This window comes from Paralichthys olivaceus, chromosome 9 (genome assembly GCF_024713975.1).
Source record: "Paralichthys olivaceus isolate ysfri-2021 chromosome 9, ASM2471397v2, whole genome shotgun sequence".
In the NCBI taxonomy this organism is placed as follows: Eukaryota; Metazoa; Chordata; class Actinopteri; order Pleuronectiformes; family Paralichthyidae; genus Paralichthys; species Paralichthys olivaceus.
Genome location: NC_091101.1, coordinates 109,016 through 126,640, shown reverse-complemented (window position 1 = coordinate 126,640; position 17,625 = coordinate 109,016). Strand labels below are relative to the sequence as shown.

The 17,625-nt window shown below is 37.7% G+C and overlaps 1 long non-coding RNA gene across 4 annotated transcripts; it reads right to left on the bottom strand.

The window, feature by feature from the left end:
• Positions 1-3,980: 3,980 nt before the first annotated feature.
• On the bottom strand, positions 3,981-16,843 carry LOC138411374 (uncharacterized). Of its 4 annotated transcripts, XR_011244012.1 has the most exons (7): positions 13,999-16,832; positions 13,476-13,637; positions 12,171-12,296; positions 10,167-10,409; positions 10,017-10,075; positions 9,684-9,772; positions 3,981-8,813 (listed from the first exon to the last, which is right to left on the bottom strand). It is a non-coding gene; the product is annotated as an uncharacterized lncRNA (long non-coding RNA). The 4 variants fall into 4 exon arrangements; XR_011244014.1 differs by having other exon boundaries at positions 10,167-12,296; positions 13,495-13,637; positions 13,999-16,843; XR_011244011.1 differs by having other exon boundaries at positions 10,167-12,296; positions 13,999-16,838.
• Positions 16,844-17,625: the final 782 nt, after the last annotated feature.

The following is a 17,625-nucleotide window of genomic DNA, read 5'->3' as shown; positions in this document are numbered from 1 at the left end:
AGCAGCACAACACATATTTCTACTATATTATTATAAATATTATCATTATATAGTATTATTGTTACATACTGTTATTAACAATCACAATAGCATCATGTCATCAGTATACTCACCATAAGTAGTAGTAGTAGAACAAGTATTTCATTTTATTGTGGTATTTCATTCTATTGTGTTTTGTAATGTATTTTGGGGGGGAAGTCTTGCTCACACGTGTTCCTATTTATCGTGGTTAAAACAAAACGTCTGAGAATCTCAGTGTATTTACCATTTTTTGGTTAATTAGTGGATAAAATATATTTGTAAAGTTTAATTCTCATTGTTTGAGAGTGGGATGTGTATTTTAAGGAGAAAAAATTATTTTAAAGTTGTAAAAAATTCATAAGTAATTGAAATTTCTGAGTATGTTTGAAAATATTTTTTTTAATTTTAGGGAAATCCTTATTGGGACAGTAATTTGTTTATGATTCCAACTTTTTTTGAGGATTGGTGGTTGATATAAGGGAAATGAATGGAGAAAAATTCATGATTTAATCAACTCCCATGATCCTTTGGGAGTAGTAGAGCCAATCAGAGGAAAACGTTATTTTGTACAAGTTTAAAACTTGTTGTTGTATGTAAAATATTGTTTATAATGTAGTTTGAGTTGTAAAATAGAATTAGGAATAAAATTTAAAATATCTCCTTATTAATTCATTCGTTTATTAAAAAAAAAAAAGCATTCATAAAAGTGATTTGGTTTAGAATCCTCCTTTTCATATTTTTTTATACCATTCATATAATAAGGGGCGCAGAGTCAGGGAGAGAAGCCGGCCGGGCTAAGCCCTCCCCCGCCAGTTCGGGCTGTGAACTCTGCCTCCCCCTACTCCCTCACTTTCATGAGGGAAGAGAGGTGAGGAAAGTGATTTTGTTTAAAAAAATGTCTAACTTTTTTAGGAATTGTTTCAATTGATTTAAATTAAATTGGATAAATAATAGTAATAGTAATGATAATAACAATGATAATAATAATAATAATAATAATAATAATAATAATAAAAAATAATGTGCGGGAAGAGGGAAACACTATTTCAATTCTCTGTATTTCCTGCACACATGACATTATTGATAAGTGACAAGTTGACTTGACTTGAAGACTGATAAAGTTGATTCAAGATGTTGAAGCTTGAAAAAACTGTTGTGATCAGTGGTCAATGACCTCCATCTGGTGGACAAAAAAAACCATTGCACCCACCTGATCAAGTCACAAACCCCATGATTCCCACACTCACAAAGCATTAAAAAGCAGTGATTTTGAGTGCAAATCCAATGGAAATGCAGTCAGTGGAAGCCAAAGACTATTGTTAGCCGAAGTCAAGTGTTTTAGTGTTTCATCTTGGACAGGGCCGAGTGGCTGAAAGTTTTTTTTTCCAATGAAGCAGCAGCAGAAGCACAACACATATTTCTACTATATTATTATAAATATTATCATTATATAGTATTATTGTTACATACTGTTATTAACAATCACAATAGCATCATGTCATCAGTATACTCACCATAAGTAGTAGTAGTAGTAGTAGTAGTAGTAGAACAAGTATTTCATTTTATTGTGGTATTTCATTCTATTGTGTTTTGTAATGTATTTTGGGGGGGAAGTCTTGCTCACACGCGTTCCTATTTATCGTGGTTAAAACAAAACGTCTGAGAATCTCAGTGTATTTACCATTTTTTGGTTAATTAGTGGATAAAATATATTTGTAAAGTTTAATTCTCATTGTTTGAGAGTGGGATGTGTATTTTAAGGAGAAAAAATTATTTTAAAGTTGTAAAAAATTCATAAGTAATTGAAATTTCTGAGTATGTTTGAAAATATTTTTTTTAATTTTAGGGAAATCCTTATTGGGATAGTAATTTGTTTATGATTCCAACTTTTTTTGAGGATTGGTGGTTGATATAAGGGAAATGAATGGAGAAAAATTCTTTATTTAATCAACTCCCATGATCCTTTGGGAGTAGTGGAGCCAATCAGAGGAAAACGTTATTTTGTACAAGTTTAAAACTTGTTGTTGTATGTAAAATATTGTTTATAATGTAGTTTGAGTTGTAAAATAGAATTAGGAATAAAATTCAAAATATCTCCTTATTAATTCATTCGTTTATTAAAAAAAAAAAAGCATTCATAAAAGTGATTTGGTTTAGAATCCTCCTTTTCATATTTTTTTATACCATTCATATAATAAGGGGCGCAGAGTCAGGGAGAGAAGCCGGCCGGGCTAAGCCCTCCCCCGCCTGTTCGGGCTGTGAACTCTGCCTCCCCCTACTCCCTCACTTTCATGAGGGAAGCGAGGTGAGGAAAGTGATTTTGTTTAAAAAAATGTCTAACTTTTTTAGGAATTGTTTCAATTGATTTAAATTAAATTGGATAAATAATAGTAATAGTAATGATAATAACAATGATAATAATAATAATAATAATAATAATAATAATAATAAAAAATAATGTGCGGGAAGAGGGAAACACTATTTCAATTCTCTGTATTTCCTGCACACATGGCATTATTGATAAGTGACAAGTTGACTTGACTTGAAGACTGATAAAGTTGATTCAAGATGTTGAAGCTTGAAAAAACTGTTGTGATCAGTGGTCAATGACCTCCATCTGGTGGACAAAAAAAACCATTGCACCCACCTGATCAAGTCACAATCCCCATGTTTCCCATACTCACAAAGCATTAAAAAGCAGTGATTTTGAGGGCAAATCCAATGGAAATGCAGTCAGTGGAAGCCAAAGACTATTGTTAGCCGAAGTCAAGTGTTTTAGTGTTTCATCTTGGACAGGGCCGAGTGGCTGAATGTTTTTTTTCCAATGAAGCAGCAGCAGAAGCACAACACATATTTCTACTATATTATTATAAATATTATCATTATATAGTATTATTGTTACATACTGTTATTAACAATCACAATAGCATCATGTCATCAGTATACTCACCATAAGTAGTAGTAGTAGTAGTAGTAGTAGAACAAGTATTTCATTTTATTTTTTTATCATTTTATTTCTTCTGCTGTGATTTCCTTTATCAGAGCTGAATTCTGGTCCTCTGCCACCCTGTGTAAATTTAAGGAATCCAGCCATGTGGCTATCTGATGTTTATTATTTATTTTTGGTTGGGAATATAGATTCTTATAATATGTTTCAAAACATGTATGTATCTCTTCTGTCTTATATTTTGGTAGATTTGTAGCTGAGCCCCTATGCCTTTTTAATCTGTAGCCCAGCAATTTTGTAGATTTACTTCCCACGTCATAGTATCGCTGTTTCATGTACAACAGCTTTTTTTGAATCTCTTGTCCTGAGATGTCATTTACCTCTGTTCTAACTCTTTTGATATTTTGGTTTATTCGCTCGTCCACATTTTTTTATGTTCTTTTTCCAATTTTTTAAGCTCTGATTCTAATTTATTGAGTTTTTCCTGTGTTTGCCTTTTCAAGTATGTTGATTTAGCAATTCGTTGTCCTCTAATCACAGCTTTACACGCGTCCCACAGCACCGAGAGAGACACCTCACCATTATCATTCTCCCTCACATATAACTGAATTTCTTTAATAAACTCTTCCTTCATTTGTCCTTTTAATACATTTATATTTAGCCTCCAAAGTGTTGATTTTTGTTCTCTTGACATAGCCAGAGTCATATATACAGGACTATGGTCTGATATGTCTCTCACTCCAATTTCACAATTTTCGATCCTATAACTGTCCTAACTGAACATGAAAAAATTATCTATCCTGGATTATATTTGATGTGGTGCTGAGAAAAATGTATAGTCTTCCCTTAGGATTGAATTCTTTCCAAACGTCAATTACTCTTTATGTAAAAAAAAAATGTTTGTACTTATTGCACTTGTAATTTCACATTGTGGCATTTGTATTTACAGTAGGTGGTTACACTTGTGGTGGAAATTTATCTTGAGATGTAAAATAAAGAGTTTCTCAGACAGTTGTCTTTAGGTCATTTAATAGAAAGCTCTGCAGAGGGTTTCACACTTAGCATGAATGCTCAGAGTGGAACAACTCCGAATAGGGAAAGAAGAAGGTTTTATACAGTCAGGTAAACAGGAAACATAAGAGACAACTGTTGTGGCAGAACGCTCATGTGCTAATCACACGACACTCTCTGTGATTCTCAACCTGTGGGAGTATCAGTGTGTGTGGTTTCAGCTGGAGGCGTCAGCTGTTCAGATGGAGCCAGTACTCCTTTGCAATGGTTAGTGTGGATCCAGGTGGCTCTCTCAGCACTGCAGTGTGGGTTGTGAGTAGCACCTGGTAGGGGCCTTGCCACCTGAGTGAGCGCCAGTTCTTTCTCCGAAAGTCTTTGACCACCACGAAGTCGCCTGGACGGGGGTCGTGAAGTGGTTCAGTCACTGGATGAGGAAGGGAAGATGTCACCTGTTTCCTGATGTCTGAAAGAGCATTAGTCAGGTTAGAACAATAGGACAACATATCATGCATATCACACAAGTCTGTGGCGGGAAGTGGAGAGGGTGAAAGACCCGCACCAATGTGGGGAGGAGTTGCAAAAAGAATCTCATAAGGTGAAAGGTTAGACCTGGTTCGTTTTCTCATCCTCATATACATCAGCGCCAGAGGCAGGACCTTTGTCCATGTGAGACCTCTGTCTTCACAGCACTTTGCGAGCTTCGTTTTGAGTGTGCATTTTCTCGTTCCAAAGCTCCGCCACTGGCTGGATGATATGCACAGTGTGTTCGCACATCCATTCCTAGATGAGAGCTGAGTTGTTTGACAGCTTTGTCACTTTAGATTCTGCTAGGAATCCCCCATTGTGGAATGATGTCTTGTAACAGTGCTTTGGTGACTACACTTGCAGTTTGTTTTGAAGCAGGAAAGGCTTCAACCCATTTTGACCACATGTTGACCATCACTAAGCAGTGAGATTTACCTTCTAATGGTGAGGCCATGGTGAACAACCAAAAATTACCTGTGCCTGCAGAGAGCACCAAAATCATGAGTGAAACCAAATGCATATCCGGAGTCTTTGTAAACTGTGAGTGTTTTACCAGTAGCCAATTTGCATGCTTTCAGTGAGCACAATGAGTTCTGCTGCCTGGGCTGAGAGGTGATGAGGAAAAGGACCAGAGAAGAGAATGTCACTATCAGAATAGACAGAAAAACCAACAAAGTTAGTACCAGAGACCGGGTTCACGTGAGGCGGACCCATTTACATACAGAATCAAGTCATAGTTCATCAGAAAGGTCAGGTTGTGGTGAACACTGGACTTGTAGTTCAGCAACACAGTTGTGTTCTCCACCCGTCATCTGGAAGCGGGAGAAGCGTGGCTGGATTCAAGGTTGAACAGCGTTTCACTGTGATGTTGGGCATATCAAGAAGAACAGCTAGCAGCAGAAAGATGTGAGGTCTTCTGTTCTGTGAGAATGAGAGACACAGCATGAGTAACAAGAAGTGTCAAGTCAGAGTAGCCTACGATGTCACGTGAGGCAAGAACTGCTTTTTCACAGGCGGCCACTGCACACAAGCTTTGTGGAGGGCCAGCTGCCACTGGGTCAAGTTTAGCAGAGAAGTAGGCTCACAGTAGCCTCGACAAAGGCGTCTGAATGTGTAGGCCTTGTTTTCAAAGTTAAAAGCAAACCAGTACTGGCTGTCCTTGTGGACAGGAACGTTTAAAAAAAAGCATTGGATAAATCTACAACCGAAAACCACTCTGCATCAGGCGGAATTTGGGAAAGCAACGTGTACGGGTTGGGAACAATGGGTGATCGAGCAATTACAGCGTCATTCACAGCCTTCAAATCCTGCACAAATCACCACTCAATAGGCTGACCTTTATCTCTTGTGGTGTCTGAAATGTCATGTGTTGTGTTCTCTTTAAAGGAAGCTGATCTCTGAGTTTGAGGCCCATAGGTCCTGAGGAATTCAGAGGCCTATAAGTTTAGGTTTTCTGAGAAAAACTGAATGTATACATTAATGCATTAGGTCACGGCTTAAACTGTCACCCTAAATTTGAGCTGGTGCCTTTCCCTCCCTGTTACCAAACAGATGAGGTGGGCTGGATGAAAGCCAGATGTGTTTTCTTTAGATTCACAAAAACAACTCTCCTATATAAACGGGGAGTTGAAGCTGTTAGGGAGAAGAGATTCACATTGGCCCCAGATCTCTCTCCAGGCAGATTGCAGTGCTTGTATTGATGCTGAACTTTTTGTAATAAACCTTTCAAACAATCAAACGGTGTCAATCGGCGATTCCTTCATCATCTTCACATCATCGCTACCTCAATATACAACACTCTGATTTTCTTAACTGGAAACAGTGGAGTATGGACTGGCGAATCAGGGCAGGGGATAATTACACCAGCCTGCAGGAGAGATGCAAAAACAGGGCGTATCCTATCCACAGCTTCCTGTCTGACTGGGTACCATTGTTTACATGGTCGATATTCAGATTTTGGGGTAATTGTAACTGGGTCACAGTTTCTGATGAGGCCCACATCGTATTTGTCCTTTGCCCACAGCATTTCTGGCAAGTCTACAAGCAGGAGAACATCTGATTGGTTTGACAACATGATATGAAAATGGAGATAGTCATCAACCACATACAATGATCGTGTGGCAGGAAAACACTGATTTGGAGAAAATTTGAAACTGAAAGCATTCATGCAAGGTGAATAGATCAGGCGTCATGGTTAAATGCCAGTCACTGACTGTCTGAAATGATGGTCCAAGGTCTCTCCACTGGTCATCAATAATGTTATTTATTCATAAAGTGGCTCTGTGTGCACAAAACAGCTGAAAACAGTGGCTTTGCGTGCACAAAAGCATTGGAGATGGCGAGAGAAGCTTAAAATTGCAACTTTAGTTCAGAAGATGAACCTTTCTTCACAAAGTGGCTCGAAGCTTCTTTCGTCATCTCCAGTGCTTTTGTGCAGGCAGAGCCACTGTTTCCAGTTGTTTTGTGCCACACAGAGGCAGTGTCAAATCTAGACCATATCAAGAGTATAAATATGGCAGATATGGCAGGATGAACAGAATGAACAGTATAAATATAAACAGAATTATCAGTGGAATATAATTATGGTAGTATGAACAGAATTACAGTACAAATATAAATGTGATGCTCTCCAAAACAAATCCACCACTATAAACCACCACCACCAAGACTACAAATGACCTGAAACATGCTCCTATCACTATTCTGGAGGAACGATTTGGGCCTCCACACTTGGTGAAACTTTCACTACTGACCATCCCATTCGCTTATAATGGGGAGTGTTTTCCCTGAATATCTCAGGGACCGAAGGTCATAGCTGCCGGGCACTGCCACCAACGGAAAGAGCACCCCTGAAAATGGGGGGGTAGCCAAAGTAATAATAATATAGTAGTAATATGTGTCTGTTGTGCTGCTGCTGCTTCATTCATTTCAGCTTTAAATACCTCGGGGTCCACTTCAGTGAGGACCTCACCTGGACATTAAACACCACACAGCTAGTCATGAAGGCTCAACAGCGGCTGTACTTCCTGAGGAGGCTGAGGAAGTTTGGGATGACTCCTAAGATCCTCAGCAACTTCTACAGCTGCATCATTGAGAGCATATTGACCAGCTGCATCACCGTGTGGTACGACAGCACATCTACTATGGACCGCAAACGCCTGCAGAGAGTGGCGAAGACAGCAGAAAAAATCATCAAGAACTCACTGCCCTCTCTGCAGAGCATTTACCACCGCAGGCAGGGTTCACAGGAGAGCTAGCTCCATTATTAAACTATTTCCAATTGTACTGTTTACATTTACATTGCATACATTTGCACTGCTCAGTTTTGCACAATACTCACCCTACTCACCTCATTACCCTTGTTTTCACCTTACTCTTAAACATGTTTCATATTCTCATTGTATTTGATGTAAATATTGTATTTGAATGTCAATTTTGGTCCCCTGGTATTCCAGAAAGGACAGCACAAGAATTTCAATTCACAGGGGAACGTGTGTGTTCTTGTGTGTATTTGACAGTAAAAATTGTTGAATCTTGAATTGGCAAGAAAACATTCAGCCACTCGGCCCTTTGTGGAAGAGTTTGGACATGGCTACAGACAAATAACAAAGGCAGTGTCCAAGATGAAACACTAAAACACTTGACTACTGCTAACAATAGTCTTTGGTTTCCACTGACTGCATTTCCATTGGATTTGCACTCGAAATCATTGCTTTTTAATGGTTTGTGAGTGTAGGAATAATGGGGATTGTGACTTGATAAAGTGGGTGCAATGGTTTTTTTCGTCCACTAGATGGAGGTCATTGACCACGGATCACAACAGTTTTTCCTAGATTCAACATCTTGAATCAACTTTATCAGTGTTCAAGTCAAGTCAACTTTATGATCAATAATGACATATGTGCAGGAAATACAGAGAATTGAAATAGCGTTTCCCTCTTATCCCCGGTGCAAACAGCATTCAACATGAAATATAAAATATCAAAAATAGAAGTCATTCAAAGATATAAACAGGCAGTGGCAAATGTAGATGATATCAAAGATTCGCAGTTTGGGCCCCTGACCAGCTAGAGCTCTGACATTTTGCACACTGCCTCTCCTCTCACCCCAGAAGGCTCCCTATGTGTTATTAAAGCTCTGGGTGTTGCAGGTCAAAAGATCAAATTTTTTCCACCTACCTCCTACCTCAGTTCGAGCCCAAAACCACCCAGGGGCCCCAAGTTTTAAGTAGAGGTTCCCCCTGGGACCCAGGAAGCACAACTACATTCAGGTCGCCATAGCCGGAAGCTGTTTTTCTAGTGTAAAATACCTGAAAAAGGGAGTATTTGAATGAACGATAAATGGACACATACTTTTCTCAGATCATGTGTATTATGACTCATTATCAGGGTAACCACCTACTGTAAATACAAATGCCACAATGTGTACAATTACTGCTGAATATCTACAGAACTGAAATATTACATACGTCAATAGACTATACTGAAATATTACTATAGACAATGTACATCCAAACAGACATTTAACATGTCTAATCTGTGACCTAGCACCTGCATTCATTAAACAACTTTGGATACCAGTAATAAAGTAAACATAAGCATGTAAGATAAACAAATATAGCATTTCACAAAATATTCTTTAACTCGGCTTACTTCTAATATACTGATAATATATTGCAACTCACAATTTAGAACAGTACACTCAGTAACGCAATTATTTCTGAAAAAATCAATTTAAAATAGACTGCTTGCAACAACACTAGTCACATAGTTTTTCCACAGCCACGGTGTACTACTATTCCACAGACAGCGCACAGTTAGCATTGCAGGAGATTGATGTGCCTTATGTTAACTTAATCGTCGTCATGTAATTATCAATATTACTTCACGCTACATGAACAGACCGTATTACAAATTGTTTCCTGAGCACATATACACATTCACCTAACACACTGGTAAATATTAACCATTACTTTGAGGTACTGCGCGTATCGCATTTACAAGGCAAGAAGTGTGCTTTGTGAGGTCCTAGTGACCTTGCCATTTGATCTTTGACAACTGAATTCTATTCAAGTCATCATTGAGGCCAAGTGAATGTTTGTGCCACATGTAATGATATTTCCTTTGTATTCAAAACAATGCAAAGTCAAGTGAGCTTGACCTTTCGACCTTTGACTTACATGATGTAGTTGTTCATGAGATATCGCTTTCACATGAATGGGACAGACAGATGGATGGATAAGCTGAAAACATAATGCCTCTGGCCACACTGAAAGTGAAAATGGTAAAGAAATAAATATAGCAATACATGATAAATAATTTGTTCCATGTTCTTTTAATTTACATGGATGATTTCTTGACAAAACAAGCCAACTCTATAAATGTGAACTGAGTGTCAGAAATTAACACGACATTCATAGCATCTGCAAACAATTTTTCCCCACAAATTTCTGTAACTTTCTGAGAATCTGCATCACAGTATATTGTAAAATATCATGTGTTTCAATACTCACATTATTGATGGAACCTCAGTGATGTCTACTGTCCCTGGCTCAGACACTCTCTCAAGCATCTACAGTACATGTCAAGACAGGTAATGGTAGAATTAAAATGACATTAGATATCTACAATTCAGTTGAACTATTATAGTTTCAGATATTAACCATTTAATTCCGAGTTCAGTCAGGAACCCTTTGTCATGCTTTACCCATTTGTTGCAAATGGGGACACAGTTATGATTGGCGCTGAAGGCTCCATTCTTTGGATGTTCCCTGGTTAGCCGAGCAGTAGGCTGAGATAAAACAGGGGACATATGCAGAGCGCCCAGTGGGCGTAGCAGGCAAGGTACTTTTGTTTAAGATGATTTACCACAACCGTGTTTGGACTCGGTGCTGTGGTGGCAGTTTCTGTGAAACAAGCACAAAGTCAAACACTTCTTTTTTTAAGTTTAATTCACCATCTGCAGATGGACTCATTAGTACACATCACCTGATTGACATGCACAAATGAGCAAAGAACATAGGAGAATCTGTGTTCTTATAACTCACAGCCCCCTCCCACTAAGCATGCAAAGGTATATATTACCCTTCTGTATTTTCACTCAGTGGAGGAGACATCCTGTCCTTTTGTTTACATGTTCTGTGGATGACTCCCCCCCTGTGAGATCCCAGTTGTTTGATCCCAATCAGAGATACGAGATACCATAAAGTTGTGGTTTCTCGAGGCCATTAAACTCAAGTCTCTTAAGCCACCACAGTAAACCTTAAAGTTGCCCTTTTAGATGAACAATCAACCATTTGGTCAGTCCTCCACATACATGTCTGTTTATGCAATTATACATACACGAATGTAAAATTTCCATTACAGTGCTAAAAGTGTTAGAGCTTCGCAGGGATCAGTGAGGATGAGGTCGTATTTAAAGGGACCGCTTTGGTGAGAGAATGGGCTGTGATTGGTGGGTGACTGACGAGCACCCATAAACCTATCGGTATAGCTGAGCACATGACTCCGTGTCCTGCATGAACTAACACAATGCTTCATTAGTCACAATTCTAGTTCAGGATTTCCACAATGACATTCTAACTTTAAACTTAATTTAAGGTATCTTGAATTGAGGCAAATTAAAGCTGACCTTGAATTATGATCAGTCAGAATCAAATTGTCATATATCACAAATCATAAACTGGATTTATTTTCATAATTAATTATGGATACAATTCCAAGGTATGATGCAGAAATCTGGAATGGATATCTATATCATTGAGCATTGTACAAGAAGACAAGTAAATTATTTTTAAATAAACAGCATGGAACATGGACATGTTACTACATGTTCTACTGAATAAAGGATCAGCCACATGCTATCCGTAATACAAACAGCCATCATCAGGGACATAGTCATCAGAGAGATCATAGTTAATAATCATCCCATGGTACTTGTACCGTAGTTCTTTACAAAGTCTACCACCTGCCCCTTGATGATAGTACTCTGAGAGTTTGAGGGCTGATGCCTAAAACTCATGTCCTTGGTTTTTGTCACATTTAGTAGTAAAAAGGCAGTCACAACAATACAGATTCGCAATCCACAATGGGACCATGGCTGTTCTCATCCGCATGGAGGAGACTGACTGTCACAGAGTCATCAGCAAATTTGAAAAGTAATCTGTTGTCATGCCAGCTGCGGCAGTCATCAGTATACACATTACAGAGTGAAAAGACACAGGAGAAGACCCTGTGGATGATGACAATGCCTCTTACGTGCATTTGTTTACCCTCACTTTCTGTGTTACTTGTCAGTTGCAGCTCGAGGCATCATGCATGTAACCAATATTATCTTTTCCAGGCACTATACTGGTACTGTAGTACCTACAAGTTACGCACGTTCCATTTTGCCTGGGGACATTTAAAACAAACCAGTCTACAACATAGTAAAAATCACATGAAAATCAACTGCCCTCCTCATCTTTTCATTTTTTTTACCCCCCAATTTTTTAATGTGGATTTAGAATTTGATACTGAGCATAGCCGTGAAATTGGCTCCCCAATAGAAATGGTAAAGGTTGTCAAATTAATGTTACCTACATAAATCCCCACAGATTTCCAAAACATTCTCAGAACACAGTTTACATCACAGTATATTGTAAGGTATCACATTTTTAATTACTCACCTTATTGATGGAACCTCAACCATATTTACTGTCCCTGGCTCAGACTCTCTCTCAACCATCTACAGTAGGTGAAGACAGTAGGTGTTTTCGTTCCCAAAACACAGGCTCTCGTGTGGTTCCAAGAGTCTGTAAGAGTAGAACATGAGGTAGAGCATTCAGCTACCAGGCAGACACCTTCTGTGCATTTAAAGTTAAACTTAAAACATTCCTTTTTGATAAAGCCTGGCTGGATCAGGTGAGTCCTGAACCATCCCTTAAGCTGCTATAGGTCTAGACTGCTGGGGAAACTCCCATCATCCACAGAGCACTTCTCCACAATACTTAATTAATTATTATATGAATTGTTGCTGCTATCATTAATAATCAATAACTTCTTTACACTGTTATCGTTTACATTTTAACTAGTCAGAGCTGATACCTGATGGTGCTCAAGTGTTCCGGTCTCTCGCCTCCCCCTCCCCACTGTTTCTCTTCTCTCCCCATTTTTCTCTGCTCACCCCAACCAGTAGAGGCAGATGACCGTCCACATTGAACCTGGTTCTGCTAGAGGTTTCTCCCTGTAAGTGAGGGAGTTTTTACTCTTCACAGTCACCAAAGTGCTTGCTCATTGTGGGAACTGTTAGGTTTCTCTATATCAAACAATATTTTAATGTCTTGACCTTCTATGTAAAGCTCCTTGAGATAATGTATATTATCATTTGGCGCTATACAAATAAAATTTAATTGAATTTGTAGCACCGGTATCACCCCACTTACTGCGCCACTGGACCAGTTCTAGGTTCTAAGGAGTGGGAAGCAAGAATAATCACACCAGAGACCGTTGCTCTAAGTACAAAAGGCCGGCAATTTACTGAATGCAAAACACACATATAAAATACAGTACAGAAAACAAAACAAATACCCTGCAGGTTCCTAATACTAAGGCAAGTATAATTGAAAAGAGTATTTCACTCTTTCCTTTCGTTCTTTAGTTCTCCTAGTTTATTTCAGTAAAGCTAATCTAAGTTAAGTTAAACCAGTCTTTTTTCTCCTAGGTTGCATCTATTTTTAGAATTTTTCCTCCTGAGTTAACTCTTTTTTCCCTTTCTTTTAAATGTAAGAGAATACCTTCAGTTACATAATCAAATCAAAGTGGACCACAATCATTTCCAATCACACTCAACATGCAAATAAAAGTATGACACTTTCGAATCGAGTTCAACATGAGTTCAAGTGTTCGGTTCAATGAAAAGTTTCAGTTCGATTTAGTCCGAAAATAATAATAAATCAATCAGTTCAGATCAAACTAGTTCCTGATACTCCTACCACTCTGGCGGCGAGTCACCATAAGCCGAAGATTTCCTCACTAGCGCGAAGGAGTAGATGAGTTGAAGGTGAAGGTCTGGGTCTGGCTCGCCATCTTGAATCCCGTCTGTGTGTGCACAGTCCTTGCTCCGACCCAGCTTCAAACCGAGCAAAAAACCTGACCTGTGTAACAGGTCATAAACACAAATAATCTCTTTTTAAATCCTCAAATCACACAAATAAATGTTTCACAGTTTCTGACTTGTAACGTTACTGCTACGGTGTTTTTTCGTCTCAAAATGGCAGCGGAGCGGTCTCTTTCAACTCACGGCTCCGTCTCCCACACAAACTACAGCGCATACCTTTCATTTATACAGCTTACAGACACTTTTGTAACATTCACAGTCTTCATAAACCCAAAAAATTTACTGATAAACAGGTTATGACGGAGCATTTCCTTGTGAATAGCTACGTTTTTAGCATTAGCTTTCCGCTAAAAAGGTACAACGCAGCAAAATTGCAAGAAAATAAAAACAAAACTCACCAAAACCAGTGTGACTTAGTTCTCATAAAATCCCCGTCAGTTCCCGACCAGGTAAGTTATATTTTTCAACTGCTAAATCAACTTTTTTCACTCTTTTTCTGCTTATTAAAGCTCGTTTTTCTCCATTTTCTCCTCTGCTCTCTCCATCAGGTCTCTGCTGCAGCATCACGCAGGCCCTGCCTGTAGTGTCACTAGTCCCTTAAAGGGGCACGCATGAAATTTCTGTCAGCATACTTTTAATCTTAACCAGAAACATGTCACGCTATAATGTGATCCGTATAACGTTATTAAAAATGTATAAAACAACCCACTTGAGAACAAACACAGTTCAGATCTGTTGTTATATAGATAGTATGCTTGAGTGTTGTTATATAGTATTGTTTACAGATGCTATGAATGTTTTGTTAATTTTATGTGTGCATAATATGAAGTGGAAAATATGTTCATGAAAGAAGAAAAAACATATTATTATTTTTGTACAGTTTACTGAATATATTGCGATACTACTGCTCAATTAATTATTGTTATTATTTTCCCATCACCTATTCAATTCAATTCAATTTTATTTGTATAGCGCCAAATGATAATATATATTATCTCAAGGAACTTTACATAGAAGGTCAAGACCTTAAAATCTTGCTTAATATAGAGAAACCTAACAGTTCCCACAATCAGCAAGCACTTTGGCAACTGTGAAGAGTAAAAACTACCTCACTTACAGGGAGACACCTCTAGCAGAACCAGGTTCAATGTGGATGGTCATCTGCCTCTACTGGTTGGGGAGAGCAGAGAAACAGTGGTGAGGGGGAGGCGAGAGAGACCGGAACACTTGAGCAACATCAGGTATCAGCTCTGACTAGTTAAAATTTAAACAATAACAGTGTAAAGAAGTTATTGATTATTAATGATAGCAGCAACAATTCATATAATAATTAATTAAGTATTGTTGTTAATAATAATAATAATAATGATGATAAGTCAGATAATAATAACTCCTTCAGTTCTGGAGTCAGAGATGCCTGCAATGAGAGAGAGAAAGAGAGAGAGGGACATGGGAGAAAAAAGACACGTCAATGACATAGTTATTGATATTTATTAAAATAAATAAATGAGTGTGTGTGTGTGTCTGTGGGTGGGTTAGGGTTAGGGTTAGGGTTAGGGGTTAGGGTTAGGGTTAGGGGTTAGGGTTAGGTAAGGGGATAATAGCCAAGCGTGTCCGCGTCCGGCTCCGTGGACACGCTATTTTCCGGGGTGCCAGAGACTCAGGACTTTGGCTACCCCCCCATTTTCAGGGGTGCTCTTTCCATTGGTGGCAGTGGCCGGCAGCTACGACCTTCGGTCCCTGAGATATTCAGGGAAAAACACTCTCCATTATAAGCGAATGGGACGGTCAGTAGTGAATGTAGCAGCAGTAGCAGCAGTACAACAGACCCATATTACTACTATATTATTATAAATATGATTATTATATAGTGTTATTATAATTACATACACACAGAGAGATCCAAAGTGTGTTGTTATTATTACATTATTACATACTGTTGTTAACAAACACACGACCATCATGTCATCAGTACGGTTACCATTAGTAGTAGTAGTAGAAGTACAAGTATTTCATTCTATTGTTGTATTTCATTCTATTGTTGTATTTCATTCTATTGTTGTATTTCATTCTATTGTCGTATTTCATTTGATTGTATTATGTATTGTATATTAATGCAATAAAATCGATGTATTCAAGGCGTTGTCCTGTGTAGCAAAATAAAACATGGATTTAAAACATCACACCAAAAAGCAGCAACAACAACAACAAATGAAGTGAACAATAAATGAAAATAATAATGATAGGGGACGGTCAGGAGTGAAAAAGTGTGGAAGTCCAAATTGTTCCTCCAGAATAGTGTTAGGAGCACGTTTGTAGTGGTGGATTTTTTTTTGGAGAGCATCTCATTTATATGTTTACTGTAATTCTGTTCACATTGCCATATTTCTATTGATATTCCACTGATAATTCTGTTTCTATTTATACCGTTCATTTGGTTCATCTCGCCATATCTGAAATATTTATACTCTTGTTATCACCGGGGATAAGAGGGAAACACTATTTCAATTCTCTGTATGTCCTGCACATATGGCATTATTGATCATAAAGTTGACTTGACTTGAACACTGATAAAGTTGATTCAAGATGTTGAAGCTTGAAAAAACTGTTGTGATCAGTGGTCAATGACCTCAATCTGGTGGACAAAAAAAACCATTGCATCCACCTGATCAAGTCACAATCCCCATGATTCCCACACTCACAAAGCATTAAAAAGCAGTTATTTTGAGTGCAAATCCAGTGGAAATGCAGTCAGTGGAAGCCAAAGACTATTGTTAGCCGAAGTCAAATGTTTTAGTGTTTCATCTTGGACAGGGCAGAGGGGCTGAATGTTTTTTTTTCTCCAATGAAGCAGCAGCAGAACACATATTTCTACTATATTATTATAAATATTATCATTATATAGTATTATTGTTACATACTGTTATTAACAATCACAATAGCATCATGTCATCAGTATACTCACCATAAGTAGTAGTAGTAGAACAAGTATTTCATTTTATTGTGGTATTTCATTCTATTGTGTTTTGTAATGTATTTTGGGGGGGAAGTCTTGCTCACACGTGTTCCTATTTATCGTGGTTAAAACAAAACGTCTGAGAATCTCAGTGTATTTACCATTTTTTGGTTAATTAGTGGATAAAATATATTTGTAAAGTTTAATTCTCATTGTTTGAGAGTGGGATGTGTATTTTAAGGAGAAAAAATTATTTTAAAGTTGTAAAAAATTCATAAGTAATTGAAATTTCTGAGTATGTTTGAAAATATTTTTTTTAATTTTAGGGAAATCCTTATTGGGACAGTAATTTGTTTATGATTCCAACTTTTTTTGAGGATTGGTGGTTGATATAAGGGAAATGAATGGAGAAAAATTCATGATTTAATCAACTCCCATGATCCTTTGGGAGTAGTGGAGCCAATCAGAGGAAAACGTTATTTTGTACAAGTTTAAAACTTGTTGTTGTATGTAAAATATTGTTTATAATGTAGTTTGAGTTGTAAAATAGAATTAGGAATAAAATTTAAAATATCTCCTTATTAATTCATTCGTTTATTAAAAAAAAAAAAGCATTCATAAAAGTGATTTGGTTTAGAATCCTCCTTTTCATATTTTTTTATACCATTCATATAATAAGGGGCGCAGAGTCAGGGAGAGAAGCCGGCCGGGCTAAGCCCTCCCCCGCCAGTTCGGGCTGTGAACTCTGCCTCCCCCTACTCCCTCACTTTCATGAGGGAAGAGAGGTGAGGAAAGTGATTTTGTTTAAAAAAATGTCTAACTTTTTAGGAATTGTTTCAATTGATTTAAATTAAATTGGATAAATAATAGTAATAGTAATGATAATAACAATGATAATAATAATAATAATAATAATAATAATAATAAAAAATAATGTGCGGGAAGAGGGAAACACTATTTCAATTCTCTGTATTTCCTGCACACATGACATTATTGATAAGTGACAAGTTGACTTGACTTGAAGACTGATAAAGTTGATTCAAGATGTTGAAGCTTGAAAAAACTGTTG